The sequence below is a fragment of the Aotus nancymaae genome, unplaced genomic scaffold (genome assembly GCF_030222135.1).
Source record: "Aotus nancymaae isolate 86718 unplaced genomic scaffold, 86718_ANA_hifiasm-v0.15.2.pri h1tg000033l, whole genome shotgun sequence".
Lineage (NCBI taxonomy): Eukaryota > Metazoa > Chordata > Mammalia > Primates > Aotidae > Aotus > Aotus nancymaae.
The window spans coordinates 32,294,597-32,322,228 of record NW_026988447.1 but is presented as its reverse complement, the minus strand read 5'-3'; positions in this window follow the sequence as shown (position 1 = coordinate 32,322,228).

The window sequence follows — 27,632 nt, the reverse complement described above, 5'->3', positions numbered from 1 at the left end:
TGAGCCACCGCGCCCGGCCTGATTTTTTTAAATTAAATAAAATATAGTGACTACATACTGAAAAGCTCTCCAGAGGTGGATATTCACATTTGCTAAAGATTTCCTTGAAAATAATTAATGCTTAGACAAAAAGCATGACAGAATTCTTCAAAGTCATAAAAGTTTTAATCATTGCAATAATAATAATTATCACCAAACACAAAGGCACGCAGAAGTGCAATCATCTATGGAAGTTTTCATTAATATTTATATTCATAAATTGAGGTGATTTAGAAGTACCCTGAAATATTTGAAAGTATACAAGATGTTTATTTGTTTTTATTTTATTTATATAAATTTACTTTACCACTATGCAATTAATCCATGTAAAAAATTATGCAAGTATAATTTCCACTTTTTTTTCATTTTCCCACACTTTCACATTTTTTCATTCAATAGTGTGCTTATTTTTATGCCTTTAAGATATTGATATCGTTGAATAAGTTCAGAATGTGATGCTCTCTTTGATGAATTAAATTAGAAAAAAATATCAGTTCATACAAACAGCAAGAGTCAGGTTTTTCATTCCAAGGCAGGGCAAAAAATAACTTATAGTTAAAGGCATATGTTGTAGAATAATTTCCATTAGTTTCTAGAAGAGGGAAGATGTGGAATACAAAGACATGGCTATTACATTTATTTAAGATGATTACTATGCCTTTTTCTTTTCTTTTCTTTTTTTTTTGAGACAGGGGTCTCCATCAGTTGCCCAGGTAGAGCAGCTCATTTATACCTCTGCCTCTGCCTACCAGGCCCAAACCATCCTTCCACCTCAGCCTCTTGAGTAGCTGGGACTACAGGCACAAACCACCATTCCTGGCTAATTTTTGTATTTTTTTTTTTTTTTTTAGAGACAGGGTTTCTCCATGTTGCCCAGGCTGGTCTTGAACTCATGAGCTCAATGGATCCTGTGGCCTTGGCCTCCCAAAATCTGATCAGGTCATGGCCACTAGTTTATTTATCAAGGATCACCACGTTACTAAACCCAACAGGTGTTTCTTATTCCCATCTTACTTAACATCTCAACACTACTTCTTAAAGACACTTCTTTCTCCTTCCGTTACATAACCATGAAGACAACCACAATGGATTTCAAGCCTGGTCTATACCCTTTGAAAAAACACTTATAGATGTAAAAAAAAAAAAAAATAGGAAATATAAAATTAAATAATTAAAAAGTAAACTCATACAACGAAATTATTTGTCTGAAGGAAGCAGAATATATGCTTTTAAGGCATCTGAATGCAATAAAAAGCAAAACAACACAAAACAAAGAAAATCTTGTGCTAGAAACATGCTTCAGATTCTCTGAAAACTAAGAGCAAGGAAAAATGCTCATCATCACTGGTCATTAGAGAAATGCAAATCAAAACCACATTGAGATACCATCTCACGCCAATTAGAATGGCGATCATTAAAAAATCTGGAAACAGCAGATGCTGGAGAGGACATGGAGAAATAGGAACACATTTACACTGTTGGTGGGAGTGTAAATTAGTTCAACCATTGTGGAAGATAGTGTGGTGATTCTTCAAGGACCTAGAAATAGAAATTCCATTTGACCCAGCAATCCCACTACTGGGTATATATCCAAAGGATTATGAATCATTCTATTATAAGGACACATGCACATGTATGTTCACTGCAGCACTGTTTACAATAGCAAGGACTTGGAACCAACCCAAATGTCCATCGGTGATAGACTGGACAGGGAAAATGTGGCATATATATACCATGGAATACTATGCAGCCATAAAAATCTATGAGTTTGTGTCCTTTGTAGGGACATGGATGAACCTGGAAACCATCATTCTCAGCAAACTGACACAGGAACAGAGAATCGAGCACCACATGTTCTCACTCATATATGGGTGTTGAACAATGAGAACATATGGACACAGGGAGGGGAGCATCACACACTGGGGTCTGTCGGGGGGAAATAGGGGAGGGACAGCGGGGGGGTGGGGAGTTGGGGAGGGATAACATGGGGAGAAATGCCAGATATAGGTGATGGGGATGGAGGCAGCAAACCACATTGCCATGTATGTATGTACCTATGCAACAATCCTGCATATTCTTTACATGTACCCCAGAACCTAAAATGCAATTTTATATATATATATGCACATATATATATATGCGCGTACACACACACACACACACACACACACATATGTGTATATATATATATAAAGAATACCCTGAACATCTCTAAAGATTATTATGAGGATTGGTTGTAACAATGTATGGTAAGCCCTATACAACCTAAAAATAATATAGACTTATAACATGTTTTTCCAAAAGAGAAGGCAATTAGTTTTCTAGGGCTGCTATAGCAAAATCATGTACCACAAACCGAGTAGCTTTAATGACAGAAATTGATTGTGTCACAGTCCTGGATGACAGAAGTTTCAGTAGAGCATGGCAGAGTTCATTCTTTCCAAGGAGTGATGGATAATCTGTTCTATGCCTGTCTCCAAGTTTCTGGTTGTTTGTTGGCAATCTTTATCATTCCTTGGCTTGTTAAGCACATCAACCCAATTTCTGCCTTGGTGTTCACATGGCTTTCTCCCTGTGTGGGTATCTGTGTCCAAACTTCCCCTTTTCATAAGGCCCTCAGTCATACTGGATTAGGAGACTACCCTACTCCAGTATGACCTAATCTCAACATTCTAAGGTACTGGGGATTAGAAATTCAACCTATAAATTTTGGGGAGGCATAATCTAGCCCAGAACTCTATCTTATAAAAAATGGTCTTAGGAAGACAGAGACTCTGTCTCAAAAAAAAAAAAAAAAAAATGGTGTTACAGTTCACATTTAGTCCTTTAGTCAGTAATATACTTCTTGGCTCTTATTCACTGGCAATCCCAGAAAGATTTTCTATTTATACTTTTTAGAATATTTCTGTTTCTAGAAATATTAGAAATTAATATTTCTATAGAAAAAAGAAGAAAAGGATTCTTTTAACTCCTTACTTGCTAATTACTGCTTTTTTAGACTATTAAACACTTTCAACTATTTTGTTATTAAAAAATAATTTCAGTTAAAAAGCTCTCTGTAAATCTAGTGACAGAATAAATTTTGAGAGCTCTGCCATCTATGAAAGACTATTACCATGCCTTCTAAAATAAAATTAAAGACAGAGTACAAGCAATTATAAAGGTTTTAATGTCTAAATTCTAAGGAAATGAGGAATAATTAAGGTTTTCAACATTTTACAAAAGAACACAGAGAAATAGGAAGCATTACTTCTAATTGAAGGTATTTACAGATAGATCAATACATCCACTCAACAAACAATTGCTATAGCTGGATCTTTTTAATTGAATGTCCCATAAAACCAATAATAAACATTTAGAAAATACAACCTATTAAGCTAGAGTTCAGTCAGTATGCTATGGAATAAACTTTTATTTCTCTTAGAGATACATGTGTTAATATATGAGATCCTAATATGAAATGGATAATTATTTTTAGATTCATTAAAATCCCCATATATATCGATCAAGTTCAATTTAGATTAGGGAACAGGACTTGTGTGCTATTTAAGCCTCCCAACAGAGTTTGATTATACAACACATGTTCTTATAGAATTGAGCACATACTGATATAAAGGTAGTAATAGAGCAAGTACGTATTATATAGCACAACTCCTCAAGGTAAACAAGGATGGGTAATTTAATTTCCAAGGTGACAAATTATCTTATCATGAGTGAGCAGGCAATTTCTTCCCCGAAATAAACTAAGTAGGCCAGGACAGCTTTAACTAGATGAAATCATTATCCTTTTAAAAGACACAAGTGTTGAATAAAGTTAATTTTCTCTGCTTTAGTGTCTTGATAGAAAATGGCATAAGAAAACAGTGCTGCCTTAAGGTAATGTTCACCTGTTTAAATTCTTCATTAAAGGAATACAAACTTTACAAAAAGTACATGTGTGTATACACACATATATTTTCTCTCCTATATTTTCAATAAATTCAAGTGCAATAATAGATTATTTAAAATAAAAATGTATTTATTCTCTTACTTTCTAAAGGGAAAGCATATAAAAAATATGTGTTTATATCTTGGATTTTTGTAACCATTTTTAAAACTATTTAAGAGGCTCCAGCTTTAATTATCTTCTGACGACCTTCTAGAGCATCATCTGTCAGATACGTTCTGAGCATATTGGAAACATTTCTCTTCTTGTGTTCAGAATGGTACCAACCAAGCTATTCCTGATAATGACCTGGCAAGTCTTCCTTAGAAATTTTCTCTTTGAATTTAAGTTTAAAATTATGGCTAATTCTTAGTAACCCCCATAATGTTGAATCATCTGTAAAATAGTTTGCATTCTCTATTCCTTAAAGTTTCCTAACCTCTTTCATGCTAGTTAAAAGACCTATATGTATCTTGAGTTTCATGGACTATGAAATATAAGAATTTGAGGATTTTAAGCTTTATTAAAAGCTAATAAAAATTAGTAAGGGAGGGTTGAGAGAGGTAACTGACATGGACCTTGAGCATTTCTACATGTTTTTGTTGACATACCAAGAATTGAGACCCCGACCACTCTTTACCCGTGGTTGTTTTTGCAACAACTAAACTTGAGAGATGAGGTAAGCTTACACTGTCCTCACCCTCAGACTGGGCAAAGGCCAGACTTGCTTCTGCTTACCGTAAAAGCAAGCTCATGTTTCTCCTGTAGTACAACCTACTGCCTAGGCGTGCATCCTTGATGGACCCTTTGGATCACCTCTTTGGGACTTGGAAAACATGGAGAACCTAGCACATATTACTAGGAAACTCCAGCCACTGTTTTTGCTGTAATTTAAAAAGTCCTTTTTCTCTAACCCAGGAGTCTCATGTTGTCTTATAATACGTGAAACTATAGCAAACTAGCTCATTACCTTCTAAGTAGAGCAAAATCTCAGACCCTGCTCAGTTCTTGACAGACAGAAATGAGGTTACTTTCTTTGTATTTGTTTCTGCATTTGTTCATATATAAGTACTTCATGTATTTCTAATTCTTGGGGAACTTTGTTTTCTAATTCATGTCCAAGTAATTTTAAAGCGGTATAGAGACATGAAACAACACTAGCCTCTTACACACTAGCATTTTGCAATACTACAAAATAAGTTCTTAGGACTCTTAGCACTCAACTTGTGTTTACTACTGACAATTGGATAAAAATACAATTATGTGTCCTTAGAGGAAGAGAGAGACAGATTTTTAATTCTCTGACAAAAGAAATTTGAAATGTTTAAAATGGCCATCATGATGGAAAATCTTAAATTTAATAAGCAGTTTGGATGAGTTACAAATATGGAAATAAGTAAATGGAGCACAATAAAACTAAAATGTTTTGTGGGTATAATGGCTTACAAAATAAATTCAAAAACCAAAATGATGTTTTATTCACTTGTAAATTAATATAAAGATCTTCACAATTGTTAGCCATTGGGCATTAGAACTGTAGTATTCAATTAAAGAGCCTGGCACAAATCTGAGAACTATTATAAATATGTTTTATATTTGGACACTATGGTCTCTTAGTCAAAATGAATTATTTCTTTCAAATTTTGGCCTTTACACAACTCTACAGGGATTCCTTCAAGGGTGAGTTTAATTTATCTGGGATGTTCTTACTTTCAACACTCATTTGACCTATACCTACTAAATGTTGTATATGAGGAAAGGGCAAGATGTACAAAATATATTTGTCTCAGAGTCTGTTTAGTTGAAATTTTCCAGGAGAAAAGCAAAACAGAAAAACACCAAGTGATACTTGTAGGATTTGGCATTTATGTGTATGTGAATTGTATGTATGTAGTTTACTATACAGTTATATACAACTCTGCTGCTAGATATTACAGCAGATAGATGGATACATCTTAAATGCACTGATTTGTAAACACAGATACTAGTGAATACATAGACTTTACCTGACAAAAACAGTCATTACTCTTTTTAATCAATATATGTTACTACCTAACATTATCAGGAAACTTCATACCTATAGAGTCTAGGTCTTCCCTCCAGTTACCCAAATGTCTTTGGCAGAATAATAACTAGAATATTGCAGAAACCAATTCTGTTGAACTTATGCCATCAGAGGTTTACCTTCTCTAGTAGTGAATTCAATGCCACTTTAATATGGAAAATATCTTCAAAACAATTTTGAATAAACAATTGGAAATACTTATAAGAAAATGATGAGATAGTTTTACTAATCAGATTCCTTTACACTTTTAAAAATGTTTAACACATCTTTGATATAATTTGGTAGAAGGCAATCTAATTTGTGCTTAAAATTCAGAAATATGTCATGATAGCAAAGAAGAAAAGATTGAGCATTTTGTTGATAGATTTTCCAAATTGGGCTTAAGGTAAAGGGTCTTAGAACGGCTATCTTTGCCTCCACAAAACACCCTCTACTCTATGATACTTGGCTAATGACCAAGTTTATAGGTTATTAGACAAATATTTATTATGTTGTAACTTGTGCTATGATCTAGGATATGTCATTCAACATCCAGAAGAAAGTAAAATTATGTTATGAAAAAACGACCCTGCACTTGTCAGAGACGATGAAAACATGAGTTCCAATTCCAATTCAATCTAACTCACTGTCTGACTTTGGGAAATTCACTTCATTTTCATATCTTTTAAAATATATATAAAATGAAAGTGAGATAATTTCTAACACTCCTGCCAACTCTGATGCTTGTTGATTTAAGTAGAAGACATTGTGAATGTACGTGAGACATTGGGAATATGAAGATGAGCTAGACATACATTTGTAATGCACTATAATTAGTCTGAACATCCTTTATGAAAAAACATAAGCAAGTATGAGATAAGGTTATATTTAGAATGAGCCTTGAGAAATGGCAGGATGGCAAGCATTCTCCAGGTAGAAGGAAAATCTAATAAAAAGCTGGCTTCCGTGGTGCTGCCTTTAGATGACAAAGCGGAATGGAGGGGCAGGTGTGCTGTTGCTGGTGGCAGTGGTGGTGGTTATGGTGGCAATTTAGTTTTGGTTTTACACTATGGCAGATAAAGTTGTTTGTAGGGTAATAGTGTGAGTTAAAAGGAAATATGATTAAAAACACAAGCTAGAGAAGTTATCCTTGGAAAGTCATTTTAGTCGAGTAAGAAAAAAATCTAAAACACCAAGGAAAGTAAGGTAAATAAACTGGGAATGTCTAGATGGAGCAAAGTTGAAGGAATTTAGATATTTAGCACCATATATTACATACATTCCCATGTACTCTTCTATAAGAAGTTGAAATTATTAAACCTTTTAATATTATTAAAAGTTAGCTCTAAAATGTTTATTTTTTGTATCATAATAAAAACATATAGTTTAAAAGAGAAGGAAGTTAGTTACTCCATATAACATGTTTTAAGAATTATTTTTAGTAGTCATATTGAATGAGTAGATTATTTTTATTCTTATATATACAACATGGTATAATAATCAAAATTAAGAACTTTCCATGTATAATTTAATAACACAATCAGGTTACTTCAATAGATGTTTCATTATATTGCTCTTAATAAGATTTAAGTTCAGTCATTAAACACTTGTATCCTTTTCCTTATTATACTGCTGTATCTCTCTATATTGTTACTATTATGTTGGATTTTCAGTTTATTTTTCCCTCTAACTAGAAAAGAGTAGTAAACAATTTTGTATAAAACAATTTCTTCCATAGTGTTTCAACACAAAACTCTTTAATCAACAATTTCCCATGTTAGTTTCAGGTCTTAGTGTTGATAGGTAAGAAAAATGTGTTACCAAGGGATCGTGAGAAGATATGAAACACTGCAAAATTACATTGCTACCTGCTATTTTGGGCCAAATCAAGTTCAACAATTTTCTAACTTAGGGCTAGCTACATTACTTTGTGCCTTCAGAACTTTATAACTTGCCTCAAGATGTACTGACTTTGAAGGGCAGGAAGCTGCATAAAGAATTCTTTCTTTTAGTATTTTGCTTATTTCACAATCCTGTGTTTGTTTGTGGTCTACATGGTAAATTGTTACTTTGATATGTTTTACATAAAAGTGGACAGTAAGAGTTTCGCAAAGAAAATATTAGGCTACGCTTTTTCTTTTTTTAATTGCTAAGCAGGAATCTATGACATTGATTGATGTATCATTTTGAAATCTGCAATGGTCTTTAAGGTTTTAGCCTATGAATATGTATGAAAAAATCAGTTTTAGTAATTGTGCTGTTAAGAATGGTCCGGAACTATAATTCAATACTAATTTCCTTAAAAGAAAAAGGAACTTGAATTACAATAGAATAAGTGTTGATGAATGTCTTCTTGAAAAATTGCTTCTTGTATTCAGGCTCATTTTCAAATGATGACAAGGAGTGACCAAAGAGGAGCATACTTAGAGACATGTCAGCTCCTAGATGAATTACCAAAGAAGGCTGACTGTAACATTTTGTCCACATGTGTCACATTCTCTGAAGAATTTTAAAAATCATAATCAATACAGTACTATGACATTTTTGCTAAAAGAATATAGTAGCATATATTTATCCTAAATGTATGTAGGTGTGTATATATACACTCATGTTTACATGCATATTTATGTTTAAATATGTGTATGCATTCATATATTATGTATAAATATGCATATATAAACCTATGTATATACATAAATAGTGATTGACCAACAGATTAAGTAATAACATTTTTAAGTTAGATTTAAAATGAAGTATTTTTTTAGTTTTTAATCCTTTTCTTGCTGACCACCATAGCAACAACTATTGAACATATTCTGTTACCAAATCAAGTTTTTTTTTTTTTTACACTTACATGCCTTGTTCTCAAAAGCAATCAAAGAAAGCAGAGTTCAACTTAGAGAATACACGTGGAGGAATCTTCAACTCAGTTGTCTGAATGTGATTATTTTCATTGTTAAAATAAATCTTAAAAATTGAAAATTGGCTATTTGCTTCCACAATGTATTTTTAATGTTGTTGTTATTTTGTTTATTTTCATTTTGCTTTGTACTAATTAAAATCATCTTACACAGAAAAAAACACACCTATCCCATAAGCTTCTAGGTGATAATCTCTGAGATAATGTTTAGTTAAAATTCCTGTATAAAACTTTTATTTACTAATGCACTATAGAAAGAAAAGAATATCAATTATGTTCATAGAATAACTGATATTTTATAGCTTTCTATTTAATATGGCAATAATCTTATTTACTGGAATTAATTCACATAAATTACAACATATGGTAATATAGCAGTAGAATAACTTCCTGCTCACATGCTCAAATAATGATAAAATGAGACAAAAAGGAGTGGCCTGTCCAATTGTAGGAAATCCAGTCTTCTTCTAAGGCATGTGATTAAACAGAAAATATTGAAAGAAAGAAAACATATAGTCATATATCAGGTTAGTTAAGGTTAAGTACACTGTTACACAACCGCTGAGTGATACTAGCAGTATTTTTACCAAGACTAGGCCAGCCATACTACATCTATTATTTAGGAAACAACATAAAATGTTAGAACTACATAATGGAAAACTGTAAATGAGTCAACTTTCTTGACACTCAGACTCTCAGGCACCAGGTTAATGTCACAGAGGCAAACTAGTCAGTATCCAGGGCAAGGAGCCAGACATAGTATCTGAACTCCATTCTCTGAAAACTGTAGCTCAGAGAGAAAATGGAGCAGTTTCAAGAGGCCAAGAGAATGTAATTTATGGCGGAGTTACAATATGGCAGTTGAGAACTAGACAAGACTGTGGGACTTTATTTCATCATTTGCAGCAACTGATGGCAATTAAAATTGCAGAATGCATCATCTGCAAAGTATTTAAAAAGAAAAGTTCTCTGTAAAAGCAATTCTAATTAGTTACCCAGTGCTGCTATTATATTTCTTATGTATATATATAACTTGTGTCACATTCTTGCCTCCTAAACTCATATAACCTTTCTTTGGCTTAAATATAATATTAGTATATGTTGTCATTTACTTACATCTAAAGTAAGATTAAATGATTAATTTATGTTTGCTGTCTATCTAGAAATTACAACTGCATGTTTTAATATTTATGACGGAGTTATTCATTTAAAAAAGTTGTTGTTGAATCTTCATAATTATACATCAAGCCTATGATCACACTATAACTTTAATAAAGGATAAAAATGTTAGCTTTATACCATAAAAATTAATGTAAATATACAAAATGAATTAGTGGTAGATTTTAAAATTCAAAGGTAACCAAAGTAATTCAGATTATTAAATGATTCTTCTCAGATTATACACTAACTTTTCCTGATGCAGTTAAATAAAATTCAATTTATGTATACCTAGAAAAATCGTAAACATAAGCAGACTTATATTCTTCCTTTAGGTGTTTTATTTATTTCCTTCCAAATTCTATTCCCACATTATTGTATAGAGCTGAGATGCCCAGTAGTGTAGCCACCAGCCACATGTGGCTATTGAATACTTGAAATGGTGCTAGTGTGAGAAACATAATACATTTTTAATTCTAATTTATTTAAATTTAAAAACTAAAGTGTCAGATCTTTTGTTAAATAGAAGTTTATTATTTTGGTAGGATTACATTTCACTTCAACTGTTGACAATATTCTATCTCACTTGAGATGTATTATTATATACTCAGCTGATTTTGAAGATTTATGAAAAAAGGATTAACTAATAATTTTTATGTTGATTACAAGTAGAAATAAAAATATTTTGGATATGTTACAGTAAATAAAATATATTATTAAAATCAATTTCACCTGTTACTTTATAATGTTTTAATTTTTATTTGTAAAAAATAATTCCAAAACTAACTGGCTGAAATGCTTTTGTTAAAAAAACAGACACATTGTAATTGCATATATTTATGGAGTACAATGTGATGTTTTAATTTACATGGATTGTATAATGATCAAATCAGGGTAGCTAGCATGTATATATCTCCTCATACATTTATTATTTGTGTTGAGAATATTTAAAAGCCTATCTTCTAGCTATCTTTAATATACAATACATTACTGTTAACTGTAGTCAAACTATTGTGCACCAGAACACCAGAACACCAGAACTTATTCCTCCTATTTAACTGTAATGTTATACCTGTTGGCCAACTGAAGCAGGACTTTTCTCAGCCCCTTTGCTGAACTTGGAGCATGGGTTCCCCATCTACTCTGCCCGCTGTGGTCAGCCTTTTGCTGGAGGAAGCACATGAGAAGGTGAATGTGGCATCTGCCAGACGCTCTGGGTGCCAACACATGAGCCAGCTCCGTACAGCCCATGACCAGACAAGGTGTGTCACCTCGAAAGAAATGCAGCAGCACCCAGGCGGGGCTGCCTGTGACCCTGAAGTCCCAGAGTGGGTGTTTATGTGTTAATTAGCTCTTTTAGTTCCACCATCCACAGCCTGATTGACAATGGCATGTTACCAGCACAGTTAGCCCCAGCCCCATTGTGTGGGGCAGCTTCCTTCTGCCAGTGAGGGCAAAGGGCCAGTGTGACAGTCCTGGGTACCCACACTCAATGGGTCCTGAACTCTTGTCCAGCATCCAAGAAGAATGAGGTCATGCTGATAATTAAAGGGTGATGATGGCTGATAATTTTACTGAGCAACAGAACACCTCTCAGTGGAGAGGGGCATGGGACATGGGGGACTGGTCCCCCACACCTGCAGCTGGGTGGTTTCTTCTCTCTGTGGCTGGGTACAGACCTGTTTAAGGACTCAGAATGGGGAGTGGTTTGTGAGTATGCAAAAAAGGTTAAAGCAAAGACAACACTCAAAGGTGGGCACAACATTGTAGAAAACCAATCAGGAAAGGATAGGTACATGTAAAATGGTGAAGGATGGGGATCAATCACAGGATAGTGTGCCAAATGGGAAGACAGGTCTGAGAATCTAACTTGTAGCTTAGCTTTCGGGCTTTTAACTATCCCAGCTAGGACAATTAAAAGCCCCTATCTGCCTAGGCATTTGGCTGCCTTCTGTTGCTATCCCAATGACTCCTACTCTTCTCGCCCTATCTTCTTTCCCCCATTTCTGGCAACTACTCTTCTCTGTGCTTCCATTATAGCAACTTAAAAAAATATCCACATATGAATGAGATCATACAGTATTTACCTTTCTGTGTTTGACTTATTTCACTCAATATGATGTTTTACAGGTTGTTGCAGGTTGTGGCAATTGACGTGATTTTATTCTTGTTTGGGATTGAATAGTATTCCATTCTGTATACCATATTTTCTTTATCCATCTATCCAATATTGAACACTTAGGTTAATTCTATATCTTGGTCATTATAAATAGTGCTGCAATAAACATTGGGATGTTGGTATCTCTTTGTAATATTTACTTCATTTTCTTCATGTGTATTACCAATAGTGGGATTGCTAACTCAAGTTTTTAGATGAGCAAAAGAGCTTAATAGACATTTCTCAAATGAAGTTATAAAAATTTCAACAGGGATATAACTAACTAATTAGCATCATCACTTAACATTAGTTTAACATCACTAATCAGGGAAATGTAAATTAAAACCACAATGAGATACTACATCACACTGTTAGGATGATTATTATCAAAAAGACAAAAGAAAATAAGTGTTGGCAAGAATGGAGAGAAAAGGGAAATCTTGCACACCGTTAGTGTGCTTATAAATTAGTACAGCCATTATGGAAAACAACATGAAAATTTCCCTTCGTAGTGTTTTTAACACGGCTACTAGAAAAAAATTAAATTAACCTACATGTTTCACATTATATTTCTATTAAGACATGCTAGTGCAGAGAATATTGAAATTTCACATTATTAAAAAATGATTTTACTCAAAGATTCTGTGACCAATAGATTTCAACCTAATAAGACAAAATAACAATCATTTGGTCTGCCAGTCACCATCACATTGGCTGGAAAGTAGCCTGGCCATATTTAAAATAGTAATGAGAAGTAGACTATTTCAAAGCCAGGAAGAGGAAAAGAGAGTTAGCTCCTTGTCTTCCAGGGGAAAAGAAAGACCTTTGAAGGGACTAAACAAATGCTGCTTGAATACCTAATGAATCCAGGTCTCACCCAAATTGTTAATGCTGGCATGAGGATTTTAGAGGATGCGACCAGGAGCCACAGAACATGCCTGCCATGGAACATCCTGAACATCTGAACAGTACTTATATTGTTGCCATCAATTTTCTTCAGTCATCCAAAATGGGACACATGGGGCCGCTTGCTGAGGCTGATCCATGCTTTCACCCACCATACAGATTCCTGAATGCATTTTAATCACAGCGTGTCTGGTGCTTTATTGAAGGGTTTACACTGTCTGGTTGCTTTTCCCTCTGATATTGCACTGGATAAATCGGAGATGATCATATATTAGCAGTCCAGAGAGGAAACACCCCCAGTGATAGGATGGAAATGGTTTGCCAAAAAGCGTCTCCTAAGAAGACGTAACTCAGAAACATGGCAGCTTGAACACATGAGTTTCTTTACTCTTTCCCAAAGCCTAAAATGACAGTTGAAGTATGAAAAAGCATACAAGCATAAGGACAAAAAGCATAGAAAAAGAAATGATGGCACCTAAGAAATGTCGGTAAAATTCTAGAAGCTGGACTGATGGTAGCAGATTTAGGTGGATGGCAGAAAGATGAAACTACATGTCCAAAAGAGACAACACTAAGAATTGAGTCATTCTGAGGTGCTGGAACATGAAAACCTAAACCATTAGAGGCATTGGCTGCCCCTGTGGGTATGGGTATGGGACCAGGTAGGAATAAGACAACCGGCTGGAAGTTGCATAAAAGACAGCTGATCCTCTGGACTCCATCACCCTGGTCTTCTAAGCAAAGACCTCTTTTTCTGAATTCATCAGAAGCCTGGAGCTTTGGAGAGGCTGAACAGTCTCTGACTTGAGGTATCAGGCACCCATGGAATAAGGATGTTATTCCATGTATGTGGGCATTAGGTGAAGTTGGCATATGAAATACTGAGACCTCCTGGCCCCAATTCCCACTTGGTTGAGAGGATATTTCTTGGCCAGGCTTATCACCTCCAGGCTGGAGATAAGAGGATTCCTTTCTAAGGAAATTCACCAGCCTAACATAAAAGATGTACAGATACTGTCAGCTGAGATCCCAAAGAAACAACCAGGTCTCTTCCTGAACACAGAGACCACCAATACCACACAGAGCTTCCAACAGTTATTTTTTATGTGTCACATTTTATTATATGAATCAATAGAAAATGTTTATCCAGACATTTGCGGAAACCTTTATGACAATTACAGGGGAAGAAAAGCAAAAAAATGAACTCAGAGGAAACAGAAGCAGTGCAGAAAGTTAGAAGAAAACATATAAACAAAATCAAGGCATTCAGAGACACAAAGGAAGAGGCCACATCCATGAAATAAGAGTAGGATGCGGTTAAAAAAATCATTCAAGATTAGAAATGGCCACGAAGTACCCAGGCCATACGTAAATATGACAGAAATTCCATATAAACAGGGATTAAACATTTCAGAGAGGAGAGAAGACCCAATATGAATAGTATCAGCTGTCCCACTAGAAGCTCTGGAAATTAGAAGATAATAAATATTGAGTAAAAATTATTTCCAATGTAGAACTTAATTCCCAGCTAAAGTGCTGCTTAAGCATGGGGTTAGGATTTACCCTGCCCCCACCCCACCTTTATACTGATAAAGATGGAAACCTGAAAAAAGAAGACATAAGTATCTGGGGAATAGATGATTGAATACCAGAAGGAGGCAAATGGAATTCTCAGGATGATGGTGAAGAGACATCTCAGAGTGACTGCAGGGCAGAGGGTTTATGAGAAACCTAGTCTAATTTACGGCGATAAGACTAGAGCTCTACATGTCTCTAAGAAACAAAAAAATGACTAGAATGTATAGGATAGATTATCTGATGTATTTAAATATATTCACAGAAAATTCGTATATGTGGAAGAATTTGGGGATAAATAATTGGTAGATACATAGGAAACAGAGCAGACAGAAAAGCAAGGATGTTACTGACTCTTGGAAAAACAAACAGTTGGTACAAATGAACTGTAATTATAATAAACCACATGCCTTATATATGAAAAAAAAAGAATAAAGAGAAGCACTATCACTTTCAATATCTTCTATAAATAGCTACAGAATAATTTAAAGAAATAATACTAATTTGACTCTGAAAATTTTGTTTTTAGTCAATTAGGAGAATTAGAAATTAATGGCTCAAATTAATTTTTTTATCTCAACAGTTTTCTTTTAGCTGTTGACCTTCAGTTACATCTATCACTAGTATTAATTAGACTTGGCTTCTTAGACTAGATTTTATTCAAAGTTGGACCAAAATTAAGTGTAGTATGGATACTTGTGATAGCTATAAACAAAATAAAAAGCATGGATATCTTCTGTGGTTTGACCCCACTCTGAGAGATATGGAAAAGACATAATTGAGACTTCTCCTCAAGAAAGTAAAAAGTAGTGGAATGTGGCTTCAACATCCCTGGCTTTTCAGAGTGCCACTGAGGGAATGGTTTCTGTGTCACCTCATATAGAACACTGGGGAAATGATAATAACACCAAAGGGAGGTCCAAACTTTAGACTTTTAGAAAAAACAAAAATCCAAAACAAAAGAAAGACTGGAACATTGTGTAGCTAGGAACAAGAATCTAGAATCTCTAGCCAGGCTCATTGGTTAAGACTAATTTCCACCAAAGCCAGTTTGAAAAATTGGCAAGTGGCTATTGCACAGATACCAATGCAAAGCTACAAAGAAAAAAAATCAGAAAAATATAACACAATCGAAAGACTGAAATAGAACAAAGGAGATCTATAAATTGCCTAACAAAGAATTTAAAATAATAATTTTAAGGAATCTCAGGGAGATACAAGAAACACAGACAACCACAACAACAAATTATAAAAGTTATACATGAAATAAAGTAGTAACTATAAAAAAGAAGTACATAGAAATTCTGGAGCTAAATAATATAGGAACTGAAATTAATAATTCACTAGAGGGCCTCAACTTCAGACTTGATCGAGCAGAAGGAAGAACTGGCAAACTCAAAGGCACCCCATTTGAAATTATCTTGTCAAAAAAAGGAAAAAAAAAGTGCACAGGAACCCTGAGTGGATTATGGAATACCATCAAATGAACCAACATACACATTATAGGAGTCCCATAAGGAAAAGAGGAAAAGAAAGTAAAAGAAAATGTATTTAAAGATATAATGGATGAATACTTTATATTCATCTATAATCTAAAGAGAGACATGAACATCTAGATTTTTAACACTCAGAAGGCCTCGAGTAATATAAATATACAGACTTATATGAAGTCTACACAAAGACAAATTATATTCAAATAGTTAAAAGTCAAAGAGAAAAAAATATGAAAGCTGCAAGCGAAAAGGTACTTGTCACATACAAGGTTCAGTGAATTTATCAACAGAAACTTTGTAGGTCAATGGACAGAGAAATGATATATTCAAAGAGTTGAAAGAATAAAAAAAGCTGTAGACTAGAATAGTATACTCAGTAAAACTATTCTTTAAAAATGAAGTAGAAACAAAACTCAATAGTACATTAAAAGGATTATTTACCATGATCAAATGAAATTTATCCCTGGGATTCAAGGATGGTTTAACATACACAAATCAATTGATTTGATAAAATACCCAATATAATGAAGAATAAAAATCACATAATTATCTCCATAGATGCAGGAAAAGCATTTGGCAAAATTTGACACTACTATGATAAAAACTCTTAACAAACTAAGTATAGAAATAATTTGCCTTCTTTACAGAATGAATGACATATATTAAAAGCCTGCAGTAACATTATAGTCAATGGTAAAAAATCTAAAACATTATTTCCTCTAAAATCAGGAACAAAGCAAGAATGCCTACTCAGGCCATTTCTATTAAACACAATACTAGAAGTTTTAGTCAGAGCTAAACTGGCAAGGAAAGAAATAAAAGCCATCTAAATCAGAATGTTATATGTAGCTAACCCTAAGGAATCCACATTAAAAAAAAAAAACTGCTAGAATAAATTCAATAAAGTTGCAAGAAACTAAATCAACACACAAAAACAGTTGTATTTCTATACAATAACAATGAACTATCTGAAAAGGACATTAAGAAAAAAAAATCTCTTTTACAATAACATCAACAAGAATCAAATACTTAGAAATAATCTTAACCAAGGAAGTAAAAAATGTGTACACTGAAAACTATTAATTCTTGATAAAAGAAATTAAATTGGTAAAAAAGACATCAGTGCTCATGAATTGAAAGATTTGACATTATTAAAACATCATTACTCCCCAAAACAATCTACAAATTCAATACAATCTCTATCAAAGTTCCATTGATAATTGTCTTAGCATGGGCTGCTATAACAAGTTGCCATAGTCTACGGGCTTAAACAACAATATTTACATCTTACAATCTGGAGACTGAAAATCTAAGATCAGGCCTAATAACATGGTCTGGTTCTGCTGGGGGACCTTTTGAATCCAATCTCTTGACTTCCTGTTTTATCTTAACATTGTAGAAATAGAGAAAGAATTAGCTATCTGGCCTCTTCTCATATTGATTAGGGCTCTACCCTCATTCTTAATTATCTCCTGAAAGACCCAACTTTACGGACCATTACATTGAGGATTTGATTTCAACATTTAAATTTTGGGGTGACAAAAACATTCAGTCTTGTAGTACTTTTAACAGGTATAGAAGAAAAACATTCCAAAGTTCATACAAAACTATGAGAGACTAAATATTTAAAGCAAATTTAGGGGAAAAAAAGAACACTTCTTTCAATAAACGGTGCTGGGAAAAGTGTATATTCATATGCAAAACAATAATACTGGATTCTTACTTAAACCAAGCACTAAAATCAACTCTAAATGAATTAAAGATCCATAATGTAATACCTGAAATGGTAAAACTCCTAGAAGAAAACATAGCTTAATAATACAGTGTTTGGCAATGATTTCTTCAATATGATACCAAAAGCACTGGATGAAAGCTGCCTCTTTTCAACAAAGGCTCTGGCAAATTCATTAGTCATGGAGATTTCTTGCTAAGAAATGTTTTAGGGTATGAAGTCTCAAAGGTATTAGCACTTTTCTATATGTTGCTCTTTCTGGGTGTGGTAGCATAGTCTAGTATTCATGAACATTCACATTATGGGCATGTAAAACATCAACACCAAATATACATTAATCAGTGGAAGTCATAACAATATCACATTTAATAATCCCCAAGGGAGACACACCAGGTTGTGATACCCACTGTGCATCTTGCCTAACCCATTTGTTGAATTCAGGCACCATTTTACTCTTACATCCTTTCTCTTCCAGAAAGCAATGTCTCTGTCAGCATCCCATTCTTATTACCAAAACTATCAAGAGCATGAAGGGTTTCAGATTTTGTCCCACTTGCTAGCTAACAAATTAGCCCACTACAGTTTCATAGATACTGATTGATGATACAAGATCATAGAGAAGAACAAACCATGCAGAGACAACAGCCAGTTCAGGAATATATCAGATATTTTCAACTAATCAAAAAAAGAGGCATGTGGTTGGCATAACATTAGCAAGAGGAGAGTCATAGCATATAAATCTGAAGTGGTTTAGTTAGGAGATATAATTTTTATATCATTGGCATATAAATGGAATTGAAAAACATTAGAGTAGATGATCTCATCAAAGATGTGTGACAGCCAAGCCCTGATCTCTGGAATACTCTGACAGTTAGAACTTGGGCAAATAGACTGTGATTTAAATGGCACCCACTAGAATTGTGCAGACCATATAAAACACAACCGTATCTGGTGGGCTTAGGAATAACTAGAAAAGGAGACAAAAGGAATCATGGAGAAAAAAAGAATATCAGAAAGGGATATGCTGTATCATCCAAGAGTCAAGCATGGAAAAGAATATTTAAAAGAACTTAATTTAACACAGCAAGTTGCTATGGAGGTGATAAAATTTGTTAAGTGGCTACCCAGGAGATGAGATTAGAATCAGGAAGATGCTAACCAGCCCTAGCCTGGAATGAGAAAGGGAGAGGTCAACATTCTGGGTGGTTAGAACTCTGGGTCAGCTTGTGGAATTTGGAATGATGGAGGTTCCATCCATTAGGTGATTGTTGAGTTTGTAATGTTACTCTTTATTAATTTTAACTTGAATGCAAACATGGAGTGTTCCTGAGCTAAGGCAGATTGTCATTATTCACAAACAAAGCAAATAATGAGCACATGTTTCTTCATACCCCAAGTCTCACCCTAGAGCAGCGTAATGAAAGCCAAGCCAAATGTCTTTTTCATATAAACTCGGTATCATAGACAAGAAATGTAAAACAATGTGTTTTCTCCATTTTTATGTAGGAGAGGGATGGCTTTCCTCATTCCCTTCTGAAATGAAAGAGGTAAGAAACAACTTTGAGACACTATGAAAAATATCCTGAGTTTTTACCTTAACCTTTTGGAATATAAATGTATTAATATCTTTCCAAGAGTCAGACAAACTCTGGGTGTCTCTGGTTTTTATGACCTAGAGATTTCTCCAATGTCTGGATTTTATACCATCTGAAATGTAAATACTCAGGGAGAAAATGCTTCAGTATTCATGGCACCTTAGATCCTTAACTGAAAGGACTTCATCTGGGCCTCTGACCCTCTTAGCCAGACTAATGGTTATAAATCTAATTCTCATGGTATAAGAAGAGTAAAATGGTTCTGAGAGACATGAAAACAAGTATTACAAGTCTTTATATTCCATTCTTTTCTACGTATCAGGAGCTAAGACTTTTCACAGGAACACTGAAAAATCTAAGTAAATGTTATTTTTCTACCTACTTGGAGTCACATAAGTGGTAACGTCAATGCCAAGTTTAACACCAGAAGGAAAGGGAGACACAGAATAATATTCTGACTTATCTTTTCCTCCCAGCTTCCAGTCTCAAACCAGGGTCTACAACCGACTTAACTCTGAAAGTCTACAACTGCTCAGGAAAGACAACCTATAGAGATTTGCATTTTGTATAACTTGGAAGACAACAGAAAAATACAAGGAATGTTAATGGGGGGGTGGGGGGAATAAGCACAGGATTGGCGCAAGTGTCAGTGGAGCAGATAAAGTAAATGTTCGAAGGAGGTGAACCGATTATGTCAACTATTGCTGAAGGGTCAAGTGAGATGTGAATTGAGAGCTGACATTGGAATAGAACAATGCTGTAATCCCTGGCAACCATAACAAGAACGACTTTACTGGAATCATGATGGGGAAAGTGTGGGTTGAAGAAAGAATGAGAGAGATTGGTATCAAAGAATGTGTGTCATTTTTAAGAAACGTTGTCTTTTTTTTTGAGTTAGAGTCTTACTCTGTCACCCAGGCTAGAGTGTAGTGGTACAATTATGGTACACTGTAGCCTCAGCCTTCTCAGGCTACCCAGTAGCTGGGTTTACATTCACACACCATCATGTCCAGCTAGTTGATAATATGTTTTTTTTTATTTTTTTAGAGACTCGGTCTCACTATGATGCCCAAGCTGGCTTCAGACTCCTGGTTATGTGTCAATAGTGAAAAATATTAAAAATAATTTAAAAATTGGTTATTCAGAAAAGAGAAGACGGTTTTTGAAGTCATGTTCTCTAACACAACATAAAAAACTCTCTTATTTAGGAGCATAAGAGTTCATCCGGGCCAACAGACCAGTGGAGTGTGGGCCCTTCCACTGTGGGCCCTCATGCTGGTTCTTGGCTGTGTCTTTGCTCTCTCAAATACATCTTTACTTGACCTGAGAAAAGTCAACAGTAAAACAAATGGACATAAAACAAAATGAAAAATAGTAATTTAAATAAACTTATTTCACTCAGTAAACCCACGATTCAGAGTAAACATGAGATAAAAAAAAATATGAATTTGTGGTGTCTTTTCCTATCCCTCTCAGAATATGAACATCTAAATGAAATGAGTAAGATGCTAGTGCTTAAGTGAGTAAGAAGTGATTTCCTTTTCTTTTTTCCCTCTTTTAACAAGCCTTTTACATCTTTTGCACCATCTTCCCTCCTCAGCCTCCCATATCACTAAGATTACAGATGTGAACTACTGTGCCTGGCTCAAGAAACCTTTCCTTAAAGGGCATGGAAAGGAAGGAATGTGAGAGCTATAACTGACAGTAGAAATGAGAGCTGGGGTAAGTTGTTGTTGTTGTTAAACATTAAAGATATGAGAGAATGTTTGTACGGAATGTGAATGATACCAAAAAAAATTAAAAAGTTGGTAATTCAGAAAAGACAAGACAGTTTTTGGAACTATGTCCTGTAGCAGAATATAGAAAACTCCCTTATTTAGGGGCACAGGATGTTCCTCCTGGCTAATAGGAGAGCGGCAGAGTGTGGGCACTGATGCTGGTTCTTAGCTATGTCTTTGCTCTCTTTACTCATCTTGTCTTTTATGTCTAGAATATATTTCCTCTCCCTCCACATATCCAAATCCACTGCACCTCTAGCTAGCTCAAATATCACTTGTAGCTAACAATTGATACAGTAACATCACCTCACTCCTGAATTTCACCAGCATGAATGACATACATCTAAGTAATGCCACTGAAAAGAGCATGGAAACAAAACATATCCTATACTTACAATCGTGCTGTGTTTCTTCTATTATTGATGAAAGATGCTCTACATTGATCAATTCACTACAGTGCTCATTATGACTCATGTTATGGTGAACAAAAAAGAAGGACATGATTAAAGTTGAATAAAATGCTTGTATATGTTCTCATATAATTGTGATTGCTGATAAGTACTAAGTGCATGAATTATATGGAGCAAGGGTATGAGGAAATGCCTAATGAGCTTCTTCTTGTAGGTAGCTGAGAATTAGGAAACTATCTTTCACATGGGGAGTGCTGAGTTTCTTTGATCGGAAGAGAGGATGCATGTAAGTTGAGGGAGATGTATTAGGTTTTGTAATATGTATCTAAGAGATATTTGGTGGAAGAGTTTGCAAAATTATAATTGCATAATTATGTATGCTTGGGTATATCCTTTATGGGAGAAGTACAACGAAAATTTGCAAAGGACTGGATTCAAGAATGCTGACTTGCTTATAATATATGTGAAGATACTGACGAAACAAAGATGCTGCAAAATGTTTACTTTCTTGTGACCACAGGACTGAGTTGAACCAAGAACCATTAAAATAGAAGGTAAACTAAAATTTAATTGAATAGACTGGTCCAAGTTGTCCTTGAGAGGGGCTCTTCATGTTCATGATAAAAGTCCCACATAACTGAAACAAACTATACTTAGGAACATAACACATAGAATGCATAGTTCACCTTAGGAAAAGTTAGGGGAGAAACTTGGTAGAGCGCTTTGCGTGAAGCAAAATAAAGATCATGGGAGGACAAACTTAAGATATAAATAAAAAGAATCACACTGAGTGTATTCGTTGATCATTTCTTGGGTACTGAAGATATAATGCCTCGCCTACTCACGCCGCCTACTTTACGGTAAAGAAACTAAATGTTAATGATTCCACATTGCCTACCCGTGTTTAGGTAACATAGCTTCTGGAAGGAACTCAGGAATGAAAAAAAGCAGAACGTCTTTCTCTGAGGTACTCTTTAAGATTGTGAAATCTATGCCATCACTGCTCTTTTTTGCTGCTATTTTCATCTCTTAACAGAATGCAAGAGGTTTGAGCTCTAAAGAAGTAGTAAAAGAATCAACAACTAATATTTTTGTGCCAATTATTGCTTTCCTATGCTGTGTCAGATATATTTCCTCCTCAACTAAGTGATAAGCTTCTTGAAGACAGTGATTATGGCCTCAGTCTTTATTTTTCTTAATGCTAGGGTCAACAATTTCCTGTCCTAAGTGCATTTGGCTTTAGCAAATACATCTTTTCTTGATCTGAGAAACACTATAGCAAAGAAAAATAAAACAAAATAAGAAATAGTAACTTCAATAAATTTATTTCACTCAGTAAACTCATTTTCCAGAGTAAACATGAGATCAAAGATTTTAATTTGTTTTCTTTTTCCTGTTCCTCTCAGTACCAGTGTCTAAATGGAATGAACAAAATGTGCTTAAATGAGTAAGGGGAATTTTTTTTTCCTTTTTTAGCAAGTCTTTTATGACTGTTAGAAAAACAAAAATGAGTGAAGGAAAGGAAAGAAAGAAGGAAGGGAGGAAAGGAGAAAATAGAAAAAAAAGAAAAAAGAAGGAGCCCTCTGTTTCAGCACTGGGAACAAATAATGCAGCATGGGCTTATGGTGAGAATTACATTTATTTCCAATATATTGCTCTTAGAAGGAATTTTTCAGGAGTAAATATGAAGAATGTTATGGTTGCACACTGACTTTAAAGCCAAACCTTCCAAAGGCAGTAACACTAACATATACACTAGTGACAGAATATTTTGAAATCTTGATCCACAAATACTTGGTTGCTTCCGTTTTTCTTTAGAGGTCTCTAACATAATCCCTCCCATTTGGCACTATTTAGAAGGAAAAAAAACCTCATATCTCATTAAATTTATAAAGTCATTAACTCTAAGTAAAACACATCATTAATTTAATAACACTTTTGGGGTAAAATGAGGAACACTACATTAAAAATTAAGATATATGTCTTTTTAATGAACTCACATACATCACTGATTTGAAAATTAATTTCAAGCATGTAAGTATAATTTTTAATTCATGAATTTAATGCTTAAACATGTAGCTCATAACAAAAAATACTAAATTTGGACAAACCTATGTTATTTTTCTTTGTCCAACTTTTAATGATTACTATTATTTTGGTTCATAAATATTTACAAAACCAAGCTTTTAAAAAATACATAATATTACATCCACATAAAATAAATGCCTTTGTTTGGCATGATGACTTTGTAAAGAAACATTTAAGTCATGCAGCTATAGCAGATACAGCATTCATAGAGATTCATAAATATGATTTTAACTTATGCTTTTAAAATCTCCAAGTTGTATACAGATCTAGTTTACTCATTTTGTTGCTAGTTACACCACAATTTATATATCTATTTCCTAACTAGACAGAGAAAGACTATTTCTGTCTTTTTCTGATTTTTGTTTTTGTAAGCTACATTTCCATAGCTGTGTTTCAAACTGGATTCACCAATTTACCCAGTCACCTGCTGTAAACAAGAACTCTCTACAAATCTCACCAGCACATGCTATTACCATTTCTTTTCTTCTTGGTGATAAGACATTTTCCTGAATACAGGCAAAGATAATCAGTTGTCACACATTTACTTATATGTTTAATCAGCATTTGGAGTTTCCATTCTGTGGACTGCCTTTCTACACTCTTGGACCATTCTTTTTCTTCTAAGTATAAAAATTATCTTTATGCTTTGTTTATGTTGATACTTGTAGCTAAATATATTTTTGGTTTTATAAAGAACTTAAAAATGTTGCAAATATTTTCTTTTAGTCTGTCATTTGCCTTTTAACTTTGTTACAGTGTATTTTGAAATAAAGAACATTTGAAGAAAATTTTAATTTTGATGCAATAAAACTTATCAACACTTTTCTTGATGAATTCTCTTGCCTTAAACAGATTTTCCTACTAGAAGTTTATATATACATATACTCTTTAATATTTTCTGCAATGATTTTAAGCTTGTTTTAAATATGTGCTATTGAGCCATCTGGAAATTTTTGCCCGTATGGTTTGAGATAAGAGTTTTATTTTCATAGCACTGTTTGTGGGCAAGTCTATCCTTGGTGTGCCCCTTTTTAAATTGCCACATCTGCAAAAAGCCAAATACTCACATGTCCATGAACCTCCTTCTGGATTTTGATCTATATGTCTTTTGCTCTGCCAAATCACACTGTTTAAATTACTATATATATCAATACGTCTTGAGATTTGGTATGATAATTTCCCATCTTTCTTTCTATTTTTTCTCTTCAAGAATTACATATTAAAATTTTATACATGAATTTTATAATCAACATGTTGGCTTCCATGAATAATCACTTTGAAATTTTGATTGGGTTTGCACTAAATTTATACACTAATTTAGAGAGATTTGAAGCATTTACAATATAATAAACATGATATACCTCTCGAAACTTGCAGCTCTTTAAAAAATCTTAGCAGTAAAGTCATACATTTTTATTCATAACAACCTTATATATTTTTGTTTTGTTTGATTGCTAGCCTTTTTATATTTTTATTTTACTTATCCATTCATGTATTCAGTTATTAAACAAATATTTGTTGACTGCCTGGTATGTGTCAGACATTATTTTAGATATTAAAGCTATAATCCTAGGAAACAAAACAAAAGAATTATCAACTCACAGAACTTAGTTTATCGGGAAGACACAGAAAGTAAAGAAACAATCAAGTCAATGCCTAACACGTTATATGGTTTCAAGCATTTTAAAGAAAAATGCAGCTGGATAGGGTACATAGGGAATTTGCTGATTGAAGTTTGGGATTATGGTTTTCTATAAGGTGTTGAGGGAAGTCGAACGATATTTGATTTCTCACCTGAAGTGAGAAAGTAAACTATATATGTATCTGAGGGACAACATTTCTAGAAAGAGGAAATGGCAAATGTAAAGACTTTGAAAAAGGAAAATGCTTGACTCATTGGAAGCATTACAAAAATCTAGTATGCCAGCAGAATGCGAGAGACATAAGAGATGAAGTTAAACCAGAAGTCATCATCCTAATTACATGAGAACATAAACATTTTAAAGATTTTTGGTTTTGTTTTGAATGAGTTGAAATGATAAATGACAGTTGAGATAACGTCCCAGTTTAAAGAATAGCTTGCTGTTTTGTTAGAATAAAATAAAGGAGAGAAAGAGTCAAGGATAGAAACTCATAAAGAGGCTATGAAGCCATATTTGTGATTAATTATGCAATACTCAGTATATTAATCCAGTATAGTATACTGGATCCAAGTGATAGCAATGAAAATCATAAGTGGTTTGATTATGTATTCGTTAATTAAATATGGTGGAATATGAAAGGAAAAAGTCAAGAATAGCTTCAAGTTTGTTGACTGGAACAACTGGACCACTGATATTGCCATATACTGTAAAGGAGAGGACCACAGAGGGAATAGGTCAGTGGTGGGAAAATGCCCTTTGGAATATGTGAACAGGAATCTCTATTCTTTCTATTTTTTAATTTAGCAAAGTTAGACAGTGTGGCAATTCCTCAAGGACCTAGAAATAGAAATTCCATTTGACCCAGCAATCCCATTACTGGGTATATATCCAGAGGATTATAAAGACACATTGCACACGTATGTTCATTGCGGCACTGTTTACAATAGCAAAGACCTGGAACCAACCCAAATGCCCATCGATGATAGACTGGACAAGGAAAATGTGGCACATAAACACCACAGACTACTATGCAGCCATAAAAAATGATGAGTTTGTGTCCTTTGTAGGGACATGGATGAATCTGGAAAGCATCATTCTCAGCAAACTGATACAAGAACAGAAAATCAAACACCGCATGTTCTCACTCATAGGTGGGTGTTGAGCAATGAGAACACATGGACACAGGGAGGGGAGCATCATACACTGGGGTCTGTTGGGGGGACTAGGGGAGGGGAAGCGAGGGGTAGGAAGGTTGGGGAGGGATAACGTGGGGAGAAATGCCAGATATAGGTGACGGGGGGGATGGAGGCAGCAAACCACATTGCCATGTATGTACCTATGCAACAATCCTGCATGATCTGCACATGTACCCTAGAACCTAAAGTACAATAAAAAATATATATTAAAAAAAGAAAAAGTTATAAAAAAGAAAAAAAAGAAAACTATTATCTTTTGAACTTACATCTGATTATATTTCAAAAGACCTGATTAAACTTGACAACTGAATCGTAGCTCTTCCTTGTTTGTTGTTCTTATTGCCTGCAAATATTAAAAAATAAAATTAAGTACTTACATAACACTTACTAATAAACGGCTATTCTAGGCTTTTTCTGTAAATGAACTGTTTCAATCCTCAGAGAAACCTTGAAAGGCAGGTATTATGAGTATTATCACTGTTTTACAAATAAAAAATCAAATGCAGAAGGATATTAAGTAACTGGCTTAAGGTCACCTGGTAAGTAAATGATGGAAAGGTTTAAAACCAGACAATTTGACTCAATACTAAAGTTATTAATTCTAATTACTACACTATACTGCTGAACTAATGGTCCCAAATTTTCCTTTTAAATCTTTATATTTCTGATTTTCTTTTCTTTTCTCATTGTATCAGCTAGACACAAGTACAACTCAATAATAGGGAAAAGAGAAGGCATTCTTTATGTGTCATGTATACTTTGTCAAATTAAGGAAGTTCACTTTTATTTTCAATTCACAATTATTACTTTAAAATAATGAATTGGTAATGGATTTTTACTGATTTTTCATCTATATAGATAATCACATTGATTTTCTCCTTTAATCTATTAATCTACTAACTTAATAGTAAATTGCACTAATACTGGTTTTCATGCTGAAACACTGGCTACCTTGGATTTAACTGACTTCAT